Source organism: Papaver somniferum, chromosome 4, assembly GCF_003573695.1.
Source record: "Papaver somniferum cultivar HN1 chromosome 4, ASM357369v1, whole genome shotgun sequence".
Taxonomy (NCBI): domain Eukaryota; kingdom Viridiplantae; phylum Streptophyta; class Magnoliopsida; order Ranunculales; family Papaveraceae; genus Papaver; species Papaver somniferum.
The window spans coordinates 36,349,821-36,360,831 of NC_039361.1; the positions used below are offsets into that span (position 1 = coordinate 36,349,821).

General features: G+C 37.0%; 1 long non-coding RNA gene across 6 annotated transcripts; it reads left to right on the forward strand.

Moving 5' to 3' along the window:
• Positions 1-1,458: 1,458 nt before the first annotated feature.
• On the forward strand, positions 1,459-7,388 carry LOC113275149. 6 transcript variants are annotated; one of them, XR_003323478.1, is made up of 12 exons: positions 1,459-1,711; positions 2,415-2,556; positions 2,858-3,005; positions 3,563-3,677; positions 3,791-3,865; positions 3,986-4,043; positions 4,115-4,673; positions 4,796-4,874; positions 5,050-5,220; positions 5,884-6,384; positions 6,791-7,010; positions 7,111-7,388. It is a non-coding gene; the product is annotated as an uncharacterized LOC113275149 (long non-coding RNA). The 6 variants fall into 6 exon arrangements; XR_003323480.1 differs by having other exon boundaries at positions 4,115-4,189; positions 4,518-4,874; XR_003323481.1 differs by having other exon boundaries at positions 4,115-4,189.
• Positions 7,389-11,011: the final 3,623 nt, after the last annotated feature.

Here is an 11,011-nt window from a genome sequence, read left to right on the forward strand (position 1 = left end):
CAATCTTCTCCCTATTGATTACTCATCCCTCTCTATCTCGATCCAACTGACCATCTCGATCTCTTTCAGTGTTGAGACTTGTTGAGAATGAAAAAATGCTAAATACTAATGAATAATGATAGAGTATCAGGTTAATTCTCTCAACAAATAATAGGGATAGGAAATTACTAGTATACTCCTAGGCTTATCAGATGTCGATATTACCTAACAGAATCAACCTAATCCGATTCTGATTATGCTAAGACGAGATTCCGATAACATATCCGACAAGGATTAAATCCTAGAGGACGTGGGACTTTGGAAAACGCATCTCCGACTTCGGAAATTTATTGACACTCCTAATTATATGTTTAAAACCTAAATAAGTCTCTCTCTCCTTTCTCCCTTATCCTCCGCGACACAAAAAAATCCATTCCTGTACTCTTGTTTCCTGCTTGATTGGGTCCTTTTGGACCAAATCAAGTATGAAACTTATGTATCTTTTGTATAATTAACCTTTTTTTCTTGTGTTTGTATCCATGATTTCGATCGGTGGTACCATCTATCTTTGATCTACGTTGATTAGGTCAGTTGATGATGTTTTTCTTTTTGGGTCCCTTTCCGGTGATCGATTTTTCATGTGATTTTGTTTGGGAAGAAATTCTGGGTTGGTGTTCATTATGCTTTTGTTCTTCGTCATCGACGAAGGTATTGGGTATTGATGGTGGTGTTGGTTACACCTTAGTGAATCAGATATTCTCCTTTTCCTCTTCAGGCACGGGTGGAAATCCTAACTTCTGGTGGTGGAGATCTTAACTTCTGGTGGTCTTAGCTACTGGTGTTGTTGTTGTTGGATTTCCTGGATTTGGTGGTGAAAAATCTTGACTCTTAGCTTTGATTCTCTCGGAGATCCGGTGATGTCGTTGTTCGTGAAGCTGCCATAGATGGTTGCAGTGAAGCTAGGGTTCTGCAAATCGGGTTGTGATGTGCCTGTTTCAGGCGGATCTATTTTCTGGGTTCGGGCTTTGGCCTGACTTTGTATGGACCCTGTTTGTTTAATTTGTTTGTCTTGTTTTGAAGTTGGCTTTCGTTGGCGTGTTATTTTTATAGTTTATCTTTCGTTGGCGTGTTGGATCTTGTTGTGAGACCTTTTGGGTTACTAGTGTTTGATGTATCGGTTGGTCTTTTGTACCAAATTTTCCGTGTGAGTTTCAGTTGTCCTCGTATGATATGTCCTGAGAATTTCCAATTGTAATTTACTGAAGGTTTGTCGGTCTGTTGAGCACCAGTATGGTGTCATTTGTCATGTACGTTGAATTTGGGGTTTGTAATTGTTCTTGGGAGCTTAAACCAATGAACTATCCCCTTTGGGAAAAAAAGAAAAAAAAAAAATTGTTCCGATCCCAGAATAGCTATGACGCGTGGATTTCTTTTAGTATCCAGCAGGACTCCTTATTCTTCTCGCCCCGAAACCAAAAAGTCCTTCCGGCCTTAAAAAGTAAAAACACCCTTGAAACAAAAAGTTAACGAGTTTTATCTAAAACCCCAAACGAGTTTTCTTCGAGCGGAAAGCAAAGTTAGTTTTGGTGATCAGAGACAAAGGTTCGGGAATTACAAAGCTACAGGAGCTTTTCATAGCAACAGTCTTTGGTGTTTGAAGACAAAACTTCAAGTAAAGAAATTGATTATAAAGTTTGCTGCTCTTGGTTTCTGATTTTAGCGATCTAAGAAGGTACATATCCTCTAACCCTCTTTGGTTATACAAACACCAATGCTTGAATGTGGGATTTTCGGTGAATTTTTTTCAAAATACCAGGAAACTGAATTAAGGGAATTAGGGCATGATAATTTATTTCTCCTGATTTGGCTGATGCAATTCCTATGGGTCGGCTACTGAACTGACCCAATAAGATTGTTTCTTATTTAGCTCGATACCATTGTAAACGAGTATTTCATGATATGTTTCCTAACTTTCCTTACCCTGTGTCTTTAGGGTTCTTTCTTGATAGAATGAATCTTCAGGGTTGTTCACTTTTTTTCTTGATAGAATGAATCTTCACGGTTTGATAGAATGAATTTATCCCAGTTTTTCTAGGCTTGAATGCGTCCTATCTTGGATCGGCAGCCAGTTTTTCTTGCTTATTGGCTTGAATGCATCATATCTTGAATAATTAGCCATTTTTCGGCTGTTGAATTTTACAGACTGTATCTCAGTCTGACACTAGCTGAATATATCGAACAAGGATTTATACATTGCATCAGATCTACTAGTGCTTGATACACAAAGTCATCTGTACTTCACTTATGGAATTCTGCTGGATGACCACATGGAATCTCAAAAAAACATCCTGTTAGAAAGATAAAAAATAAAAGAGAAACCAGTCATTTGCTCTTTTTTAACGCCTTCATGTAATAAGCTTGTCCACTAACTTCAGGTGAACGCTCGAAATGGCGAGTGCTATGCTAGAGAACAGTAATCAACAAGCGAAGGATTTGATTGAGTCTCGCCTGTTCATTGAAGCTCTAAAGTTCATCAAGAAGCTAGAATCTGATTATCCATCTTCTGCACTAGTCTTGGTATGTGCTAGCTTTCTGTAGATATTTTTTGTCTGCTTAATGATTTATCAGGATCACAGTGGACTGAAATCTAATTTCAGTTGGTGTATACCCTTGTATGAGTCTTTGTTTTTTTGTTTCTCCAATCAGAGTACATGCTCGGGTATTATTATTTTATTTTTTGATATACAGAAAATATATCTATGATGGATCTTATTTTGTATGTGATGCTTCTCTTAAATACATGTTAAGTGTTCTCAATGTTTTTTTATTATGATGTTATACATATTCCTGATCCTCGTATCCATTCTCTATTGATTAGGTACTCAAGGCTCTTGTGTATGCAAGAACTGGCCATGTCGTAGCACTATCTATTTGTTTAGATGCGAAGGAGAAAATTTTCGCTGATAAATCCGTTCTTCCCGATGTATTAAACATTTTCCAGACCATTTGCCAACTTCTGGAACGCAGTAAGTTACTTTTAGCACTAAAATGTTTGTACGGGTATATATGCCTATAGAATTTTCCAATAGAAGTAACATCCTCGCGAATCTCCAAATTTTGTGAACCAAATTTTGCTTAGAAAAACTTAACTGCAACTCCAGTTGTTATTGCTTAGAGGGTACAACATATTAAATAATAATGTCTTTTTTTGCAGACGAAAAACTCTATTATATGAGTCATTTCGAGCAAGATTGAACTTTAGTTTTCCAACTGGGAATATATTCCTAAACTGACTATAGTTTTTCCAGGAGGATTAGAACCCCAAAACAATTCCAATTTTTCATCTGGAAATGGAATCATAGTTATAAGTAATTTTGAGAAATAATCCTCTCATTTGCGAACCTAGGTATTAGGTCGTTTGATGATACTGATGCTTGGCAAGATCGATATTACGTTTAACACTCTTAGGTATACTAGAGTCTAGAAATTCTTTTAGCTCATTTTGTGTAAGTAGTTGAATAATATTGCGTTGCATTGCATTGATGTATTTAATTTCTTCGTCTTCTGTTGATACACCTTCCAGACGATTTAGCAATCACTTTCTACGAATATTCTTGTGCGGAAGTTTCCAATGATTTGGGTTTGATGTTGGGACTTTTCCAATGTTATGCCCGTGAGTCTTTGTAAATCAACTTATGGTGAGACGATGCTCGATAACCTCAAGTATATTCCTGCTTTATATTTCAAAAGCAAGAACAATGTCATTGGTTTCTGTGTTCATAGTTTCTGGACATCTGTTTGTTTGATACAGATCTGCCTAAAAATGTACAAGCTTTCTCAAGAAGTCAAGTTTCTGATGTCGGCTGTTTTCAGCATTCAACTACAGGTTTGCTATTGAACCCGACCATATTATGTTGGTTTTATGAATGAATACAGACTGTTTGCAGCATTCAGTTAGAGGTTTTCTATTAAACATGACCATTTCATTTTGCTTATTTGGGTGTAGGTGGTTTCTCACTTGGTCAAGAAGTATGCAACCACCCATAACTTGGATGAACCAGAAGGTGAGCACTTCTTCTATTCCTTTTGTTTACTCAACAGCCTATGCTAATATATCTGTTTAACTATTTTGCAGCCCTTCTAGTATACATTTCTGTAGCGCAACAACAGGGAAAGTACGATCATGCTCGTGAAATCCTATCCATGTTGGGTACGACATTTCTAATATGTGAAGTTGATAGGCTATGTATAAATGTATTGTCACAAGTCTTCTTTTTACTAAAATTTGAAGTTGTATTAGAAGTTGCTATGGTTTGCTATTGCCTACAAATAGATGGTATTTATGAATGCTAGCTAAGTTTTTCGTTGTTTTAGTACCGTCCACGTGAAAGTGGATGTAAAGTCTTTATACATGGTAGCAGACGTAGGGTTTATCGAACCAGACATATAGATTATGAATGCATGAATGTGAAAACAGATATAGATTAACCTTGATTGTGTGTTTTGGTTTTTCCATGTGGACATGAGCTTCTTTTCAGGCATCGACCATAGATTATTTTTGATAGACAAAGTGCCTGGCGGACTGCGCATGTTTCCAATTTTATTTTAAAGTTGTACCTGGGGAAGCCAAAGTTATGTTTCCTGTTTCTGACCATGTTTGGGCCTAAATATATGATGTAAAGGTTCAGGGGAAGGTTGTTATCTTAAATTTCATAATAGAACTTCAATCTGCTGTATTGTATCAATATTTACTTCGGGATGGAACTTGTACCTATTATAAGTTCCGTGTTGCTTCTGTTTAACCTTAACTTGACAGGGGGATATATGCTTCTTGCTCGTTTTTTATGTTGCTATGGTCCTGCCGCGGAGATCTTGATTCTAGAGTCATCGAAATGGTAACTATCTTCTTTCAGGAAGAGAGGCTACGTTTGCCAATCAAATACTAGATTCGTCCATACATAGTTTTGCATGTCGTTCACTTGGGTAAACAGAAACTATGTCATGTTACTTTTTGGTGGTTCTATATGGTCACGGATGCTGCATTTATGATGCTCTTTGAATTCGTGGCAGTTCAAAAGACTGGGAATGTTTCCTCAGCGAGTTGGGTCGATTGCTGGAGGATGATAGTCAGTGGTGTGGTGCAACAACTGACAATCAAATTCATCCACCCTGCTCTTAGCGTGCAAATTATCTCAGCTATCTGAGAAAGAAGTGACCACTGTAACCTTTCTTTATATCAAGGTCATAAAAACTCTATATATTCTCATTGTTTGTTCCATTTTCTCAATATGCAAAAGCAGTTTGGAACAAAATTGTCAGAGGTCCTAAACCCAAAGTTTGCTAACCTGCCGACGGAGGTACAAGAATGTGTTTTTGCAAGGGAATATGATTTTTTTGATAATGCTGCGGATGAGTACTTTAGCAGGGTTTTTTTTCCTTTTATCTCAGTCACATTTTAGAATATTACTTACTATAATAACATAAGGCCCTTGTTTTGCATAGTTCCACATCTAACGTTTTTGCATAGTTTCACTTTTTTTTTCCACATCTAAATGGTCTGCTTAATCAGAATTAGAAAGAGGATTGAGGTTGCACAATTTGTAATTTTTCATAAGGTTTCGCACAAAAAAAAAGTATCTGCATGTTGGTTGTTCAGCTTATGCTGTCCAGATCTATGTTTTTTCCCGGCAGTAACTCAATTCTCCATATTCCTGGAATGACAATTGGTGGTGTTATTATATCCCAGTACTACTAAGTGTTGTTAGCACCACAAAAATGATTGGATTCATATGAAATATCATTACGTTATGAACTTCGGTTATGACTTTGGATAGTCATGCTTCTTTGACAAATACACTGATATTTGTTAGTAAACATGGCTAACTTTTGTTGTTCTGAGTGCAGGCTTGGTGCTGACACTAAAGTAACCCTTCAAATCTCCCGAGCGTTTGAAGAATTACAGTTGGTTATTAATCTCCGTGGACAAGATTCATTGACTCCAGCCCTCCAAGTAGAAGTTCAAAAGTTTCTTGCAGGAGTTGATGAGATCTCAGATTTCATTCCTGATGGAGTCTCTGAATACCATGGGACATCAATTGCCTTGAGAACGGATAGATTCATCATAGTAGCCGCTGATGGAAACTTACTACAAAAGATAACTCCGAAGGCTTAAACTTGAAAGCTGATAAGGTTCTTCGTCTCGATGACATGTGTGTTGGAATATGTAGTTCTTGGAAGACTTTGAGTATCGCAGTTGGCGTGTTGGAGAGCCGTTTTAGAGATGTTAAGAATGAGAGAGCTAAAAGACCTACAGTTAGAGAACTAGCTGATTTCTTGAGAGAAGAATCGTCATCATCGTGCCAAGGGAAGTGTGGAACTATTCTTGGTGCCTTCGATCAGTTAGAGGTATGAATCTTTCTTTTTACTGGCTATGATCTTATTATGAAATTGATTTCACGATCTATCTTTTAAAAAAAAAACGCTTTCAATGATGTTTTATCAATCTTTGGTTCTCGAAGAGATGTGAGATTTGTTAATTGTAATTCTATCGACTCATTTCTGTCCTTTCCAGTTCATTGGACTCGTTTCTTTGGTTAATACTTCATATTCATTTTGTTTCGGTGTTATTAATATATTAAAAGACCCTTCCTTTATTTTAGTTAGGTGTTTTTAGCTTAGATGTTCGAGAAAGGTTGAATCTTTTATGATTGGTCGTCTTCTTGAACAATCTTTTCTGTTAAAGATGCAGATTAAAGAAAATAGTTTTTATCTTCTTGTTTCTCGTTATCCTAAACTATGTTGTGTATTTTAGGAGGGTGTATATGTTCCTTGCATCTCGTTTGCCGATGATTGCAATAGAGTTGATGTTACCCAACCATTCTTCTGCTTGGGAACTGGTGCATGGTTTGCAAATAAGATCTTGTCAGAAGGATTCTGCATGGACATGAGCTTAGATGAGGCCATTCGGTTGGTTGAGAGAGCGCTTGTTTATGCAAGTTTACATGATAGTTCCACGGGTGGATGGGTAAACAGTAAGTTACTTCTTGTTCAAGTCATATTTTGTTTTTTGTACTTAATGATTTTGCCAAAAGTAATGCATTTATTGTATTTTTTTTCCTCTTACTTTTGTAGTCTACGTGATCGAGGTTGGCAAGCCCGTAAGAGCAATAACTAGAGAAAGGATATGTACTACATTATGGCGTAGACATCATTTGTCTCTTCCTGAAAATCCTACAAGATTCACTCGCTAAGTTTCTCTGTATCTTTTCCCGATCTCTCTGATTTCCTATTCAATGGAATAGATGCTTCTCCGTATTTTTATGATACTCTATGGGATGAATTTGTAAGTGTTTTAACCAAATTCATGATATTTAATTCATGTGATTTGATGTTATATTACTTCTAAAAAATTAGCCATGGGTACTTGTAACTTATTGGAATCGATCTTTCTTGAAACTCAATTTAAATCAATTCAGGGATTTCTGAGTCAATTTTCTATGGGGCTAGCTTCTCACCTGGTTCTTTTTGAAAAAAAAAATGCAAAAGAAGACTTATACGAGATGACTGCGGCAGCAGTGGGCCGACGAAGAGATGGACCTGCCTAGACTAATTAAGCAGTGAATCAGCTAACGCGATTACTTGCGCTTGGGAAAAAAAGAGAGTACATTATCACTTTCTCTTTGACTTGTTCCCACGGTTAAAAAATTCAGGTAAATTTATTTAACCAACATAACTTGGATTATTTGACCTATAGGTGCGCATGCGCCACACGTGGAGGTGAATCCTTTTTAATTCAACCCTCATCTTCTTGAACTGCTTTTCTTTTCATCTCTTCTCAGTTCTCACACTCTCTCTACCCTATAGTCTAATTTTACTTTTACCGAAGGATCAAGTATCTCCAACTTAAATTGTTTTCTTAATTCTTGAATCTATACCTGACTTCTCTAATTCGTAATTCTTCTTGAATCTATACCTGCCATCTCTTAATAGCAATTTTGATTTGATGGCATGGGTTGTGTAAAGCTGAATAAGTTATTTTCCTTGAAGGGTTATTTAGATCCTTTTTGGTACATTTTTGAAAAACAGTTTTCTGTTTTCAAGAACAGAGAAAATAGAAAATAGGAGAAAAAACGTGTTTGGTAGGGACATTTTCAGAAAATGTTTTCTATATGTTTTCTGTTTTTGAAAACAAAAAAATGAAAACAACAAACTATTGTTTTATGTGTTTTCTCTTTTTTTCTTTGTTTGTTCTTTTTTTCTTTTCAGAACAAAGTAAGAGATCGGGGGAATGACTGCAAATGAGTCATGGGTAATATCACTATCTCTTAGTTAAATCTTTACATTTGATCCGATTTAGTTGATTTTTCTTGTTTTCAAAAACAGTTTACCAAAAAAAATTTAGAAAATGAAAACAAGGAAAAAATTGTACTCCCTCCGTTCCATTTTACTTGCTTTTTTAGGGTTTCCTTTGTGTTTCAAATTAGATGATAGTTTTAGTTTTTTTTTCCAATTTTCACTAATCTATCCCTGTTTTGGAATCACCCCAGAGAATTAATTCTCATGGTAATCAACACAAAAACAATTACTCTATAATTTTTTAATATACCCCATGGAGGAGATATACTCAATCTTGTACATCCCAAGTACATAACTATGGGATTGATAACTTTCCCTATATTTTAGAAACACAAAACTAGGTTATTTAATTCTTTAATTAGGAATTAATATGGGCATTATTGGAAAGATTTTACTCTCTCTGATATTTCTTAATATCCGTGAAAAATTCTACAGCGTCAAGTAAATCGGAACGGAGGGAGTATGTTTTTAAAACCTGGCTAAATTGGGGCATATGCCACTTAATTGGGGCCTATGGATTACTTCATCTACCTTATACACAATGATAAGGGGTGTCTAAATTTATTAAAACTACCAAAATTACCCTCTAAAAAAATATTAATATTACTAAATTACCCTCGCCAACTCTTAATAATAAACCTAAAACTTAAATCAGTTTTCATTTCTATCTCATAAACCGATTCTTCATCTCTTCTACTCCCCTTTTTTTTAAAACCAAAAATCGTCGATTATCGACGACGATTAATCATTTTCTTTCTTTTATAAAATGTCGAAACCATCAAGAATGAAGCATCCTACTAACATAAATTTTTCTAGTGATAACGATCCCGGAATTGTTGAAGTTATTCGAAAGAAAACGAAGGAAGTGCTCGAGGAAGCCGAAGCCTCTCGTATCGCACAAGAGGAGGAAATGGGTTGAATTAGGTACTTTTCTATCAACCCAATCCTCTAAACTAGGTTTTAGTAACATGCAATCGCTTAGAAATCAAAATTTTCCGGGTTTTACATAATCGGATTATGTTAGTGTACAAGTAAACTGATTCTGTTCAGAATCAGTGTATGTTCTTGGTCACATAAACCGATTGTTCTGCATGTGAATAGGAATCGGATAATGTTAGTGTATAAATAACCCGATTCAGTTATGGTAGGGATAACCGTTGTTTTTGTAACTTTTTTTCGTTAGAATCGGATTACATATGTGTTCACAAAAACCAATTGTGTAGCCTTTGAATTCTTATATGCTTAGTCAATAATCGGACTTTATATGTGTATCGAGAAAACCGATTGTGTACCTTGACTTAAAAAAATGCATTCGATTCCATTGTTGTTTGTCGCTTAACTCTGTGACCTACATGCCAAACAAGGGTAACCAACAAAAGCAATCCGAAAAGAAATATAAGAGGAAACGTGACCTTGCTTCTCCTAAGCCTTTGGGACCTCGTCGAATAGACGGTCAAAATTTGAATGCTTGCCACCGAAGGGCCACGGGAAGTAAATCCAAAAGGATCAGCATCCTCAACCGGAGCAACCAACACATGAAGAATATGATTCTGATACACCCACTGAAGAAGGAGGTGGTGATAGAGAAGTTGCTGAAGAAGAAAGTGGTGAGGAGGAAGTTAATGAAGAAGAAATTGGTGGCAAGGAAGGTGGTGAAGAAGAAAGTGATGAGAGTGAAAGTGATGAAGAAGAAGGTGAGGATGAAAGTGATGAAGAGATAGGAGAAGTTCAAGAACAAGTCAAAGGAGGAGAAGTTCAACAACAAGTCCAAGGAGGAAACGCTCAAGAACAAGGTAAGAAAGATGGTCCAAAGAAGAAGAAAGGGGACCACATGCCGGACGAGCTTAAGATGTATCCTCGCGGCCCTGATGATCTCGTTTACGGGTTATTATGTGATAAAGGACAAATGTTATGGGGGTACAAAGACAGTTGGGCCGCCGTCGTTTGCCATACCATAGTTAGTACCTAAACCTTATGCCATGTGACATAATTATTTCTTATCCGTGTATTGTTTTGATTGTTGTCCATTGGGTTTGTTTTGTTTTGTATGATCACAAGGATGTCGCTCGTCTTATGAATCCAGGAACGCCAGTGAGTATGATGAGGCAATGGCCACTGGAAGGAATTGAATCAACCGTTGGAGAAGTTTAGGAAGTAATCGACCTAATCAATTCTACGGGGTTGGTACCTGCGGTCGAGAATTTGGACCTTAGTTACGACAAACCTCTTTGTTCCGCCTTTGCCGAGAGATATTACGGGGAAACAGATTCTTTGCATCTTCCGTTTGGCGAAATGACACTAATTCCAAATGATGTGAAGTTCATTACCGGGCTAAGCATGGAAGGTAAAGCCGTGAAGAACGCTAATTACGCGCATGAGCTTGAGTGGGACAAGATTTACGCGTTCACCAAGGATGTGTTCCAATTGGATGAGGAGAGGACCAAGTCAGAGATGCTAGTAGGCAAGTCAAAGCATAGGATATTCCATCTCTCGAAGCTGAGGGACAACTTTATGGGAAAAAAGAAGCTTCGTGCCGAGGGTAATGTGTTGACCAGGGAACGTATGATCGCCACGGCCAATGCGTATGTCCTCCACGTCATGGGAGCTATTATCTTCCCCGACGTTTCCGGTGCCCGTGTGAGCGCCAATTTTATCCATCTGTTGCAACCATTTGACA